At 34.9% G+C, this 16,420-nt stretch overlaps 1 pseudogene; it reads left to right on the top strand.

Annotated features, from left to right (window-relative positions):
• The first annotated feature begins 1,508 nt into the window (after window positions 1-1,508).
• On the top strand, window positions 1,509-15,928 carry LOC114048097 (annotated as a pseudogene).
• The last annotated feature ends 492 nt before the right edge of the window (window positions 15,929-16,420 follow it).

Below are 16,420 nucleotides of genomic sequence, written 5' to 3'. Positions count from 1 at the left end.
CCCATGTATGTATGTAAATAGTTTAGTTCTATTGAATCCCTTATGTTCTCTTTTCCCTTTTTACCTGTTTATGCTTCTCTTGGATCTTGGATCAAATTGTTGGTTTAATTCTGATCTTCTCCCTGTGAAAGCTTGAAATCTTTCCATTCAGTTGAATGGTCATTTTTTTTCTCTTAATGTGTTATGCTTAATTTTGCTATGTAAGTGATTCTTGGTTATAGTTCTAGCTCTTTTGCCTTCTAGAATATCATGCTCCAAGCCATCCTAATCTTTAATGTAGAAGTGAAGTTCTGTGTAATCCTGAATGTGGCTCCCCAATATTTGAATTGTTTCTTTCTGGCCATTTGCAGTATTTTTTTCCTTGACCTAATAGTTCTGAAATTTGGCTATTATGTTCCTTGGAGTTTTTATTTTTGAATCTTTTTCCTGAGGTAATCAGTGAATTCTTTCAATGCCTATTTTGCCCTCTGGTTCCAGGATATCAGGGCAGTTTTCTTTGATAATTTCTTGAAAGATGTTGTCCAGGTCCTACTTTGTATTATAGCTTTCAGGTAGCCCAATGATTCTGACATTGTCTCTCTTGGATCTATTTTCCAGGTCAATTATTTTTCCCATAAAGTATTTTACATTTTCTTCTATTTTTTTTTTCATTCTTTTGAATTTGTTTGATTGATTCTTGATGTCTCTTAGAGTTATTAGTTTCCACTTTCCCAATTTTAACTTTTAAAGAGTAGTTTTCCTTAACTTTTGTACTTCCTTTTCCATTTGCCAATTGTACTTTTTAGGGAGTTGTTTTCTTCAGTGGATTTTTATATCTCCTTTTCCATTTGTTGAATTCTACTTGTAAAGCAGTTTTCTTTTTCCAAGCTGTTGACTCTTTTTTTTTTTGTAATTTTCTTGCATCACTCATTTCTTTTCCCATTTTTTCTTCTACCTCTCTTATATGACTTTTAAGCTCCTTTTTGAACTTCTCTGAGTTCTTTCTTAGATTGAGACTACTTTCCATTTTTCTTTGAGGTTTTGCCCATAGGTGTTTTGACATTATTATCCTCTTCTGAATTTGTGTCTTGATTTTCCTGACCACAACAACTTTCTGTGGTCAGATTCCTATATTTAATTATTTTTGCTCATCTTTTTGGGGCTTTGTCCTTTTTTTTTCAATTTGAACTCTGTTCCTGGGGTAGAAGGGGCACTGTCTCAGGCTTCCTGTGCCAGGGCCTGTAGGCCCTGGCTGTTTACCTGATGCTGCATTGATTTTGCTGTGAGGCTCATGGGGGACCCTTACATTTGGTGCTGCACTAAGGCAGTAGGATGTGGGTGACTGGTTTTGTAGGAGACCATAGGAATTTGCCAGCTTACCTGGTGCTGAGCCGGTATCCTAGCATTTGTGTCTGGCATGTTCTGAGGCTGGTGTGGTGTTTCTGAGTTTCCAAGGGCCTACACTGAAGCATGTGGTGGTCTGGTAGCTGGTGGTTACTTGTTTGCCCAGTGCTACCACTGTGAAGCACATGGTGGCTCTCAGACCTGAAGTCTGCCTCTTCCACGGCTATGCTGAGCCACGTGGGGGGCCTGGTGTTGGCGTTTGCCTTCTGCACCAAACTGGGGCTCAGATTCTCCCACTGGTTTTCTGAGGTAGGGCTTGTTGCTGGCTTTCTGAGATGCTTCCAGTCCTGGACTGTGCTCACCTTTTATCAAATGAGATAGCCCTTTCCTGCCAATCTTCCAAGTTTCTTGGGTTCAAAGATTATTTCACCCCATCTTTTTGATGTTTCTGATGTTCCAGGATTTGTTTTGAGATGCTATTTTATGGTATTTTGGAGGTGAATATGGGAGAATTACAACAATTTACTACTTACTCCACCATCTTGGCTCCCATAAGTCCAGAATAATTTTAATACCATTAGAAGTAAAGAAGGTCTAAAATTTGGGGGATTACATAGAATGACTTCCCTATTTCTGTCAGAGGCACCACCATCTTTTAAGTCACCAGGCTCACATCCTCATTGTCATCCTTAACTCTTTATTCTCCCTCTTCCTTTATAACAGTTGCCAAGCCTGGTTCATTCTTCCCTCAGAGCATCTCCAGCATGTGCTACTATCTCTTTACTCAAACAGTCACCACCTGAGTTCAGGCCTCTTTATCTTTCACTTGGACTATGTTAATAACATCCTATTCATTTTCCTTACTTAGTCTCTTCTCTTTCCAATTCCTCATTCATACAAACTGCCAAAGAGACGTTCCTAAAGCACAGTGCTAACCAGGTCATTCCTGCACTCAAAATGTCCCAGTTATTCCCTATTATCTCTGTGATAAAATACAAACATCTTTGTCATTCACTCTTTACCATCAAGATCTATCCTACCTTTGAAGCTTAGTACATATTACTCTGATTCACAAACTCTAACTCCTAGGCAAATTAGTTAATTGATTTTTTATGTATACAGTATTCCAACTAATACATGCCTTTGCACAGACCTCTTTATGCTTCAAAGGCTCTCTGTCCACACCTCTACCTCATGGATTTCTTAGTTCCCTTTAAAGCTCAATTCAGGTGTCAGTTCCTCCATGCAGACTTTCCTGACCAACTCTTATTCCTTAGTGTGTCCACTCCTCTTCAATAGAAATTACTCTGTGTTTATAGTGTATTTAGTTTATATTTACTTTTCTGTACATGTGTTGCCCCTGGAATAAAATGTAAGCTTTTTGAGGGCAGGGTTGGTTTTGTTTTTGTCCTTGGTTCCTCAGTGCCTTTCACAGGGCCTGACTCATATTGAATGCTTTATAAATGATTATAGAGTGAATGTTTATTGATTGAAATTTTTGCAACATCCACTTGGGAAAAAAAATTAATTTCAAATTCAAGGTCCCAGACTTACCAGAAGTAACATGATAGAGTAGAAAAAGCAAGAGCCTTGGATTTAGGAGACCTATTCTTCACTCATCTAAAAAAGAAATAAAAAATAAATTTCATTGTGTACAAAACTCTATGCCAGTCATAGAGAAAAAATAACGAAGTGTAGTTAAAACATTTTCTGTACTTCCATGGAGCTTACAGTCTAGTACAGATAACTAGTGTAAAACATTACATAACTATATTAAAGGATATTGAAATTGAAGTAGGTTTTTGTGTTAGGGAACAGCAGAATGTCATGGAAAGGTCTATGTAATTTTATTAAATTTGTCTAGGCAGCAAAGGGTACACTAAGTTCCTTATTATAGTTTAATATTTATTTTTCTTTATAACATATTTAAATTTATCCTTTAAGTCTTTCAATAGTATCCAATTCAGTATATATGTATTAAATATGATATTAATTCATTCTCTATGACACCTTTCAGTGTACTGTGGTTTTCCCATTTATCCCTTTTAATTAAACCAATTTTTGGTGTTGCCTTGTCTGAAATCATGATTTTAATTCAGCTACAATATAATAGTTTTTTATCTAGTCCCACCTATTAACTCTAGAAATCTTTGTGTTTCAGGTATGTTTCTTATAAATATATTATTGGATTCTACTTTTTAATCTATTATGCAATCTTCTTCAATTATTAGAATGAGTTCATCACATTCACATTCATAGTTATAATTGTTAATTGCATATTTAGATACTGCCTATTATTTTATTTTTTCTTTTTTTTCCATACCTCTTTTTATAGAGAACATAATGGTGAGAGAAAGAGAGTAAGTACTCAACACAACTGACATACATTTGATATAATCTGCTTTCATTAATTTATCCCTTTTCTCTCCCACTCACCCAGACTCCATTCAGATCATCCTCACATTTTCTTTATTTCCTTTTGAATTCTCTTTTCATGATTTATTCTCTCAGTTTAGAATTTTTTTCTTTATGATTAACTCTTCATCTTATTCCCCATCTCCTTATTTTCTCCTGTCTCCCCATCGAGTCAAATTTATTTCTACAATCAACACTATGAGTGTATTCATATATATATGTGTGTTCTATCTTCATCAACAAACATTTATTGAGTGTCTATTATGTCATCGTCATTTTGCTATGTGCTGAAGATATAAAAAGAAAAAGACAAAGAAAAAAGAAATAGTCCCTGTCCTCCTAATGTCCCAAATAAAAAAAGTCTTAGGTGGGGTAAAGTAGTTATATATAAATTCAGAGATTTTTGGTAACAAAGATATTCCAAAGCCAAAGAATTATTAACAGAGAATTATTTTCTATGGAATCTACACCTTGAATTTCTCCTAAATAAAACCTGAAAGTCTTTCCCAACCAGCAAATATTTATTTAAAGCATTTGTAAAGTATTTATAGAAGCAAATCACAAAAGAGGTTATATTTCATGTTCAATTATCTTGAAATATTATATTCATTTTTCACCATCTAATCAAATCATATGTCTCCTCTTCTTTGCATATGTCCACATAAATCTAACTGAGATTAGGCTATGCACTTAAAGGTGATAACATCAGCTTGTTTCCTATGCAATAGTTAATAGAATCACATAATAAAAATGAAAGTCATTTTTTTCCCACCATTTATGTGTTCACATAAAGATCCTTCAGACTACTTGGGGCCAGCGTAGTGGTAAATGACAAATGGTATTTTATGATACCCCTTTTCACTGCTGCATGCTAACCAGCCTAGAACTAGGGCTGTAAATTTCTCTTTTACATTGTAGTATATTTAGTAAATTCTTTATTTCCACCCCCACTCCATTTTATCCACCTAATCCTCCTATGAAAAGGTTTTTATTTATGATAGATACATAACATAATCTTAGTTGATACATATAACTGAAATAATTAAAATAATTTATAATTATTTATATTAATTCTTTTCTCTTTAAACCTTAAAAATTCCCTGATTTACTTTTCAAATTAAAAGAAAAGTTTGTGTGTGTCTGTGTGTTTTTCAGTTTGATTTTCAGTTTTTCAGATCTATCTATCTATCTGTCTTTATATATGTTATATAAATTTACTGCTGCCTTTAAGCTTCACATTAATAGGGCTCTGCTCATGCACATTAGAATAAATAATGGCAAGAAAAGGTTACCAAAAGTAAGGAGAGGACAGCGGGATATGCAGTTGGCAAGAAGTTGAAAATACTTAACTGTAATGGAAACCACTTAGCAGTTTTTATATAACCATCAAACTTCTCTGCATCACTTTTATTACTTAAACCATGTCCAAAATTCATTCTTATTTGCCTATATATTTCAGAGTGAAAGAAAAGTATGAATGATTCCAGACTTGATTTCTTTACCTGTATAGGGATGCTGTATTTCTATGCATATCTATGACTAGTTTATATTCATAGAGTTTATGACCTGGATCACAGATTCACAGAGTCATAAAATCTGGGAGTTGGAAAGCATCTCAGAGGTTATCTAGACCATCCTATATATATAAGCAAAAAAGCCTCTATGCAGTACTCAACAGTCATCTAACCTTCATTTGAAGGTTTCAGTTGATAAGGAATCATTTATCTCTCAAAGCAGCTATTCTACTTCTATACAACTCTAATTTTTAGCAAGTTTTCTTTTTTCTTGTGTAAAAATGAAATCTGATCCTTCACAGCTTTCATTCTGTCCTTCTCATTTTACCCAATCTGTTCAGGTAAAACAAGTTTTGTAATTCTTTCACATGACAGTTCTTCAAATACTTGAAGCTATCTAACCATCCCTTCTTCAGGTTTACTATCTTAAGATCCCTTTAACTGCTCATAGTATCTAAGAGTTGGAGAGAATCTCATAGCTCATTTTTTCTAACAAATTCCTGGTCGAGAAACTGCTCCCCAATTAAAAAAAAAATTCTTCACTTCTCTCGGCTAAATATCCTTGGTTTCTTCAACAGATATTCACATAGCACTATTTTCTTTCACTTTCTTTCATTTCATTTTTATTCTCAATGCATTTTTTTTAAAATGAGAATTTCTGTATATGTTTTAGAACACAAGGGGAGACTTGTACATGAAACTCAAAAACAGATTATATGAAGCATGTTTTCTCTTTTAAAATACATAATAAATTAACCTTTGTAAAATTCAAAATTTCTCTGCTAATCTAACCTTTCTGTTTTTCTGTCCTTTTGTGAGAGAGGGGAATTGGGTGACAGGGACAACATTCCAAGTTTGTTTGCTTTTTTTTTCCTGCCCTCTTCACAATTAAATAAAAATAATAATAATAAAAACTTTTTTTTGTTTTGTTTTTTGGGTGAGGCAATTGGGGTTAAGTGACTTGCCTAGAATCACACAACTAGTAAGTGTTACATGTCTGAGGCCAGATTTGAACTCAGGTCCTTCTAACTCCGGTGCTCTATCCACTGCACCACCCAGCTGCCCCTTAAAAACAAACAAACAAACAAACAAACAAACAAACAAACAAAAAAAACTTTTGAAATGGATTGGCATAGATATATTAAATAGATTGATAGATATGCATTATCTATCTATCTAATTAAGCAAACAAATTCTCCCCAACCTCCCATCCCCAATGGCCATATTCAACAACAATGTATGTTTCATTCTTCATTTTGACTCTACCCATTTCTCCATTATGAGGTATATAGCATACTTCATTAAAAGTGTTCTTGAATCATGGTTCATAGTTTCATTGAGAATGAGTTTCCTTAGCAGTATCCTATGGCAATGAAATCATAAAGGCCAATTAAAAAGAAATCAAGCTAGCAGTCTCAAAAATACTCAAGTTCTTTTCATATGAATATTTGTCTAGTAACATCTCATCTATCCTATATTTTTTCAGTTGACTTTTTCAACTTCTAGTTAGGACTTAACATTGATTCCTGCTAGTTTTATTGTTTTAGATTCATATCTTCCTAATCCATTGAGACATTTTTGGGTGTATTTAGGTGGTATATGACTTGGGAGAAGTGACTTGGGGCAAAAGAAAACTTTGATATAGTTTTATGTTGTGACAACAATGGTCATGTATGTTCCTCTAAGACATGAGGCTGACTCAGAACAAATGAACTTCAACAGATAAAACTAGCTTGATTTGGTTTCTCTGCCTTTAGTTAGTTCTCTGCCAGTTGAATGTTGTACTTTGTGCAATACACTCATTTCACATTTCATTGTTCTCTTTTGTGTTGTTTTTAATTCTGTGTACACTATTCCAGGACAATGTCTGAAAGTTTAGCTTAAAAAAAAAAAAACTTTGGTGACTAATTTTTCAGAGGTTATTGACTTAAAGAAATAAAATGAGTTAATGGTCTTTCAAAATCACTATGAAACAGAATTAGGTTGCACTGAAGCACATAGGAAAGGAAACATTTTTTTCCATTCATAGTTACAATAAAACTTGTTAGAAGATATCCAGGTGAGCTTATAATAATCTGAGCATATTCCTAGGGATGTAAAACATCTACTCAGAAAGAAAAAGGGTCGGGGGACTTTTACTTCCAGTTGGCTTGGATATTTTACCTCCATTGAAAGAATAATGAGCTCTTAATATATTGATATACTGTTATATCTAATAAATATATTAATATACCTATTATGTATGCCATGCTGCACATTGTGGAAGGTTAAGAAATTTGTCTAAGAGATAGATATAGACATGCTTCAATGGTCTTGGAACTTTCCTTATTTAAAGTACATTAAAAACCTATGAACTATAATCAATGCTAAGGAAGAAAATAGACTTTCATTAAAGGCACATTTAATAGCCAATTTGATAAAAGTGGGGTTTTGTAATAAAGAATTAAAGCATATTGTCAAAATCCAGAGATAAAGGTGAGAAGAGAGGGAATTACAAGCATGAATAAAGACTGTGTAAAAGTTCTACCACAGGGATTAAGAATATGATATTGTATAAAGAGGAAAGTGAATAGACAAGTTTGGCTGCAGTGTGGAATATTTGAGAAATAATGTAATGAGACTGGAAAGATAAGATAGATCAAAATTGAGAAATATTTGAAATTCCACACAGATGAATTTGTTAGTGTATCATAGCATCAGCAGAGAGCCCCTGGAGTCTCTTGAATGGGGAAGTGAAATGATCAGATTTATGATTTAAGAATATCATTTTGGCAGATGTGGGGAGAATGGAAAGACTCAATCTAAGGAGGCCAGTTAGGAGATTATTGTAACAGAGCAGATAAGAGGTGATGAACAGCTTAAATAGAGTCTTTATGGTTTAAGTGGAGAGAAGAAGACAGATGTAAGAGTTGTTGATGATGCAGAATCAACAATGATTTAAGATGGAGGATATGGAAGATTAAAAAGCTATAAAGGATTCCTAGTTTGAAGAAATGACAATGGGACAAGGTTTTCGGTGATCACTGTACTTTTTTCTAAAGTTTCTTTATTCATCACTTTAATAACATATTCTAGAATTTTCCAGCAACCAAAATTTAAATATTACTTATTTATAAATCATATACTTTCCTCAAAATTCTGTTAGATCATAATAATTTACTATATCTGCCCATGAATAAAAGTGATAAATTAAGGATAAATGTGAAGCCTAAATATTAATAATGCAGATTTTAGCTTAGTTTTAAAATTCATCAACAATTTCTTACTGAAAGTTGATTAGATTCAATTGAATCTTTATTTAATATGTTCAAGGGACATATTTTTCCATGACTTAAACTTTGTAACAATATCTGGAGCACTTCTCCCTATTATCAAGAAGTCTATATTTGAAAGCGTGGGTTAAGTTCCTCTATAAAGAGATGCAGATGAATAAAAGTTAAGAAGAACAATCATACACACACACACACCCCAAAAACAATAGTATCCCAATATAGATTTTAACTTAAGAACTCAGTTCTCATATATTCAGCAAGTGCCTACTTATGTTCAAGGTACTGAGCTAGAGTTTGGGCATACAAATTTATAAAATGAAATACTGTTTAAATAGTCTTCTATCTTTGTGTGAGAGGCTGGATGAGACATCTATACAAAAATATACCATATGCTAAAATATGATTATGTGCTTGATATGTCAAAACTCTGGTATAAGATATGTTGAGAAAGGAATCATGTTAAAGCTTTATGGAGGATCTACACTTTTAAAGAAGAGATTGATATCAATAGCACTTGGAAGTTCCTAGAGGAAATGGGTCAGTATAGGATCAATACAAATGCAATACAACACAAAACAATACAAAATTTAAAATATTTGGAAGACAACAGGGAAGTCACTTAATCCAACTGTCTGAGAGAGAAGAGGAAATTTGGATTTCCTCCTATTTATTTTTCTTTTCAGAAATGATGAATTTTATAACTTTAAGGAAACACTAATGTGTCCACAAGGATGATAGGTATTGCACTAACTCCCAGTTTTGTACTCTGACATAGATAGGTTTCAGTGTTGAGTAATCTGTTCTCTAATGATTGGTGTTCTTTTTTCTCATTCTCTTCAACTTTTCTCCATATAAATATGTGCTGTTCTTACTAATTCATTTATAATTGTTGTGCTTTTTGTTTAAAAAACAAACAAAAAAAAAACAAAAAAAATTATACATATTGCAAAGCCTATGGTCCCAAGGGAGGATCAAATGTTATCTTCTCAAATGCCTTTCCAATGCCTTGAGTTAAAAAATACTAAATAATTCAAGTCCTTTTGGCACACTTGTTAACAGTCAAATCCCTCCCCTACATCAAAAAAGAGGGGTTTTGGGGGGGATGGGGCAGGACTACCATATACTTTCAAGGTATTGAGCTAAATAAATCATTATCATTCCCAAATACAAAGTTAGTGAATTCAACAAACTCTAGAAAGCTTATCAAGGTTTATTAAAGGGCTATCCCAACCTAAACAACTAGAGAAAAGGAAAAGAAAATTAGGAAAAAATAAAGAAATAATAAAAGGGAGACAGAGACCAAAAAACAAAATAAAACTGAGTTTCTTCTCACAGAGAGACTCTAGTCTCAAATGGTCTCCCAAAATATGAGGCGCTCTCCCAACAGAAATAAGAGATGTGGAGTTGACTTAGGGGTATGTTTGAGCTAGCTCAGGAGAGCCAATTGTTAACTTTTCAGAATTAACATTTACACCTCAGAAATCTGCAAGTGCTACAAATTAGGGTTTGAATTATTACTTTGTTGATTGTCTAAACTCAAGAACAGAGTGGACAAAATGTTAATAATGCAGATTAAACTTAAAAGTGTGTCAAGTGTTTATTTTTTCCTCCAGAAAGCCTTTGGTTGCTTGGAAGTAATTTCTGTGAATATTAGAAATAAATCTATATTAAGTTAAACTTCTTTTATGATTCCCTGCAGAACAAAGAGGGATCCAACTGGAGGTCCAGGCAAAGAGTTTCTAAGTACCACTCTAAAAAACAGGGCATACCCTCATTTAGCCAGGTATCCCCAGCACACATAGGGTGATCTCATTGGAGTTGCAGACAAAAAATTCTCTCTGGGTCCCTATGCCATAGGGCACCAAATTTTTTTTTTCCTAATAGGCCCCTATCTGCTTATAAGGCAAACAAAATAAGGTTCCAAACTTTCCCAAAAATGGGCCAAGAAAGCATAATACCAAAAGAAATAAAACAAAGTCAAATTAGCCCTAAACTTTGAGGGTCTGCCAGTTGGATGAAGCATCTAGAGTTAATTGGAATTAACCCCTCAACAATTGGACAAGGTCCCCACATAAAACATCACTTCTGCAATAGAAAATTGAGCCCATTCATAATTTTGTATGTAATTGTACAGGTCTGTAGTTCAGTCCTGTGGAGTACATGGAAAAAAAATAGTCTCCCTTTTCTCATAAACTTTGGTTCACTAAACTCTAATCTCAGTTCCTTGGGGATACTTTTACTTGTAGTTTAGATAATGGCTTACTTTTAGATTTTCTTCAGAAAATGATTAATAAAAAGACACTCGACATACAATATGAAACAGGTATGGGGAGAGTTAATTAAATACTCACAAAATGCTGAACATAAAAGGCATCCAGTCAAGCTTGGGCCAATTCAGTGGCTGTCTTCTCCAAGATCCCTGGAATAGCTGCTGGACAATCATCTGAAATGCCTTTTGATGAAACACCTATTATAATATATTTTTTATTCCAATATGATGATTTATTACCAAAAGTGCTTTGGATTAGAAATGTACAAAATGGAGTTAGGTGCTTTTTAAAAGTTATAGGTGATTGAAAAAGTTCTAATCAAATTGTTCTAGAAGATATATGTGAGAACCATAATGGTATTATGAGAGAAAGAGCCCTGGATTTAGAATCAGAGCCTCTGGATTTATATCTTAGCCCTACAAAAACCAGTTCGATCTTTACTGTTACTTGCTGTTACTTGCTCTAGGCTTTAATTCTCTTATCATTAAAATGAGGAAGCTAGAGTAGACAGTCTCTCCAGCTCTTGTAATCTAAAATCTGAATGCATTTTCTTACTAATATCATTTGCAAAAACAGTATTTTAAAGCAATGATTTCTGTTTTGCTTTTATTCCTTGTTTACATAATTCTGAAGTTCAAAATTAGAGTTTGATTGAAGTATATCAATTAAAAACCACTAGATGATGACCCCATGCAAGGTCACGATTTCCTGTAAAAAGAAAAGCAGGCTCTTAAATAAAATTCAATACATTAAATCATAAGAATCCAGTTTCATGAAGGATATTTTCCTTATGTTCTAAAATATGTATGTATGTGTATATATATACATATATATGTATCAAAATGCTCATTGAATTTCATTTTTTAAGCTCAGAATAGAAATAAAAAAAGATGACAACATCACAAAACAATATAAATCTTAAGGACTCGAGATTGTAAGGATCTGGTTTTTTTGCTTTTGTCTTTTGAAATGATGAGACTTTTCAGATATGTTGTAATTTCTTACAAATAACACTTTCTTCAAAGCTATAAATTTGTCAAATGAATATAAAGAATTCTGTTTGTAGTTGAATAGTAGATTTGATATGCTGATAGACATTCCTTAGTCTTTTTCTGTTTTCAATTTGTCAGACTATGTTTAAAGTTAATCTAATACATTTTTATTTCCAAGTGAAGGAAATGTGTATCTCTCCATGTTTTGAATTGCAAGAATAGGTTTAAGGGGAAAAAAAAACTTACTATCACTCTAAAATGAAGAACTTTTCCCATTAAATTCAAAAGAAGAAAAATTATATTTTACATAATCTCTCTCTTTTATGACATACTGGTGCTACTAAGATACATCAAAGTACTGCTTCTACTTAACGCCCAACAGACTGAGAAAGCACAAAGATTGTTTGAAGGGCATTTCACCTTTCTGAAGGATGGGCTTAAAGTGACACCTTGATAGTCTATCTTAATGCTTCTGATGAAAGTATTATCCCCATGGAGTTCCTTCAAAGAGCTTTTCTGAAACTCCAAACTATGTCTCATCCTGTTGTGTTATGTGGAGCTGATTCAGCATAGAGTTTCAAAGAGTAACTTCAAACCATGTATTTAATTGACCCTTAGTGCACAGTGATGGCTCCTAAGCATACTTTTGGCTTCTGACTGATCATTGTCATTGATGAATACAGAGAGAGGGAGAGAGAGAGTGTGGGGAGCAGGGAGGGATGGGGGAAGAGAGAGAGAGAGAGAGAGAGAGAGAGAGAGGGAGGGAGGGAGGGAGAGAGAGGTTGCTCTGTTGATTGTAAATTTCTTTTTGGGATGTGGTAATAATCGTATCTAAATTGAACATATGTGAGGTCAATCAATTAATACATTATAAAATTTTACAGGATGCAACCTAAAACAAAACTTGAAGACTTGTTTAATATGTTTTTGAATGAGTTGCTTCAATTTTCTTTGCCTAAATACCCTGTAGATATTGTGACCCTATGGGTCTGGGTTAGGGTCTATAAGTAACAGTCCCAGGAATCAGAGTAAAGCAAAGTAACATCATTCAGTGGGCTGGGCCCACACCAAGATGTAAGGTTATGTGCCTCTGGCCTTAAGAATCAAGATTGCTGAGTGGTTCACTTGGGTCCATAAAAAAATAAATAAATAAAAATTAAAAAAAAAATCCTGATACAAAGACATCTGCCCCAGCCTCTAGAAAGAAAGTGTTTTATACAGAACTTTCAGGCAACAATCTATTGCACAGGTCAAACACCAACCAGACCCTAGTTAGGTTAGTCCTTAAAGTGGATTGGCATACTGGAGATTTTTGTAAAGAAGGAGTGCTAAGGTTGATAGTTGGGGTGGATGCAGATGGGGGGCAGGTTGAGAAAGGAGGCCAGAGGAAGGCAGCGCTTGACCCAGTTACTGGAGACTGTCAGCCTCAGAGTAAAGCTATAGGATGTAACCAGGGTTCTGCACTTTAAGTTTAAAGTAGTTTTCCTGGTTTTCTTCCACAATATTAACATTAAATATTAATACCTGATATTAATGTAACATTGTAAGATTGACAAAGAGTTTTGCATTTGTTGTCTTATTTGAGGTAAATAATAACAGTTGTGAGGTAGATGATTTTATTAATCTGATTTTACACATAAGAAAAATAAATTGATGTTTGATGAAGGTTACGTGACATGCTCAAACACATATAATTTAAGTAGCTGAGGAAGGATTCAAATACAGGTCTTTTTGAGTGTAAGTCTAGCATTCTAGCCTGTATGCCATGTTGTTTGTCTATAATTTACCTTAGGAATATTGCAAATTGATTGTGTGTGTGTGTGTGTGTGTGTGTGTGTGTATGTATGTGCATTTTTCCCTGACTATCTCTCATGCATGGAACTCTCTCCCTTCTCATCTCCTCCTTCTAGCTTCCCTGATTTCCCTTAGATAAAGTCTCACCTTGAGTAAGAAGTCCTTCTCAGTCCTCCTTAATCTTGTGCCTTATCTCTGATATTAACTCCTATATATACATCATATATACATATACATACATAAATATATACATATATAATCATGTTTATAGATTGTTTTTGCACATTGTCTCCCCCATTAGACTTTGAGGTCCTTGAGAGCAAATTTTTTTTTCTTTTTTATATTCTTGATATCCCCAGTAATTAGCACAATATCTGCCTGGTTTGTACTTAGCACAATATCTGCCTGGTTCATAATTGGCACTTAATAATTGCTTGTAGAATTGTCTTGATGTAGACACACATCTTAAAATAGCCACTTACCAGGGCTGACTAACACTTTATGGATAGTGATTGTTAAGGTATGCTAATTTCATTTCATTTATTTTACTTTTTAGTCAGGCATATTTTTAGTATGTATTGATTAGGTCTGGCATAAAATAGACAGGGATTGATGTGAAACTCGGAACAATTCAGAGGAAGCTAAAACAGCCACCAAGTTGGAGCTATGAGATAGCTTGAAAAAGGTAACAATGAAAGAATTCCTGAGTTAGAGTATCTAAGTAATGACATTAACCTTTCAGATGGGCCAAGGAACCCTCTTCTGGAGTAAAGGTAACAAATTAGAAGATATTAAAGAGAGGGAAGAGTCAAGTCAAAGAATAGACGAATAGAGAGAAAAAGTAAGAACACTGAAGAGAAAAGAAGACCCCAGATGGTCAGGTCAGACTAAGAGATTTCATGCTAAATAAAAGAGAAAGAAACTTGAATAGTCCTTGTCATAGGATAAATAGGTATAGATGATGATAGGGAATGGCAGGAGACGGTGATGCTTTGCAACTAAAGAGGAAAAAATCATTGGACCCATTTTTAAGCTTTTTCACCAATACAATAGCTTGCATTTATGAATTTATAAAATGTCATCTTTACAATGATCCCATGAGTCAAGTAATACAAGTCCCATTTTACAGATGAGGAAACAGAAACCCTAAGAAAAACTTATTCATGTTCATAAGATTTCCTAAGTGGCTAACTGAGAGCTTGAAGACACCTCTTTAGGTTTAAATGACATCAAATGTACTGCAATTCCTATAGTATATTGCCTCTCCAGGTATTTAACACAGGAATAAAATATCAGGAAAGGTAATATTACTTTTATTTCTAAATTTGTCAATATAATTTCAACAAATGTACCAGCCCCTCAAGGGATATTCCACCAACTCTCACTCACAGTGCTGTGCTGATCCAAGTTTAAAGGTACTTTTTAGGTCAACATTCCCAAAACTATAACACACAAGGTACTCTCAGTGTACTTAACATTAATAGTTATCAGTAGACACAACTAAAAGAAAATTACTTATTGAGAAGGCATAAGAAGGATCAGAAGTGCAGGAAAGGGGAGTCTCTGCAGTTTCCTACTTCAGTGGTACTTGAACTGAACCCGCTGCTCGATCCCCAGCTGGAGCTGCCCTTGCTCACCTCTCCACCTTCACCTCCACTAACCAACACTTCTTCCATCCTCTCGTTCAAGCAGCAGGCCACCCTCCTCCTCCTCCTCCTGCCTCCGTGAAGACCTCGTCTCCCTCTCAGGTGACAGAAATACCACCAGGCTCAGAGGCCCCCATCAACCTGCAGATCAACCTGGAGCTCTACTCCTCCTACGTCTACCTGTCCACGTCTTACTACTTCGACCGAGATATGTGCCGAGTATTTCCTACACCAATCCCAGGAGCAGAGGGAGCATGCTGAGAAGCTAATGAAACTCCAAACCAGCAAGATGGCCGGATCTTCCTGCAGGACATCAAAAAACCAGACCGAGATGACTGGGAGAGTGGACTGAATGCAATGGGGTGTGCTCTGCACTTGGAAAAAAAACGTCAGTCAATCATTACTGGAATTGCACAACTGGCAACTGACAAGAATGACCCCTATTTATGTGATTTCATCGAAATCCACCACTTGGACGAACAGATAAAGTCCATTTAATAACTGGGTGATCAGGTAACCAACTTGTGCGAAATGGGGGACCACGATTCTGGCATGGTGGAATATCTTTCTGACAAGCCCCCTCTTGGAGACAATGAAAGGAGAGCTAAGCCACACCTGGCTTCCCCCACACTTGGGAGTTATAGGAGTGACTCCTACTGTCTTTCAGTGCTGGCATATTTTGGTTATCCGACCTTTTCATAACCTGTACCAAAAAACTACCACCATTTACACCCCAATAAAGTAACTTGGTACTGATAAAAAGAAAAAAAGCATAAGAAATCAGTAGCTGTAATAAATTCCACTCATAAACTTGGCATGTACTCTTCTCCAACTACCCAAAACGTTAATAGGAAGAGTGGAAACAAACCTAGAAAACATAAATCATGAGACACACACATAGACAAAACATGTAGCTAAGACAATCCATGCCTCAAATACTACAGAATTCTGAAGTCTTTTTTCTACTCTTGCTTATTGTTTGTCTTTTTTGGGGGGGAGGGGTAGGGGGAGAGGGGGGCAATCAGGGTTAAGTAACTTACCCAGGGTTACACAGCTAGTGAGTGTCTGAGGCAGGATTTAAGTTCAGGTCCTCCTGACTCCAGGGTCAGTGCTTTATCAACTGGGCCACCTAGCTGCCCCATTTGCCCTTCATTTTCAAAGCCTACCAATAACATCATGGGGTGATATTTTGAT

This window comes from Vombatus ursinus, unplaced genomic scaffold (assembly GCF_900497805.2).
Source record: "Vombatus ursinus unplaced genomic scaffold, bare-nosed wombat genome assembly UNPS02014791.1, whole genome shotgun sequence".
NCBI lineage: Eukaryota > Metazoa > Chordata > Mammalia > Diprotodontia > Vombatidae > Vombatus > Vombatus ursinus.
The sequence above is the reverse complement of the archived record's forward strand: the minus strand, read 5'-3'. Positions and strand labels throughout refer to the sequence as shown.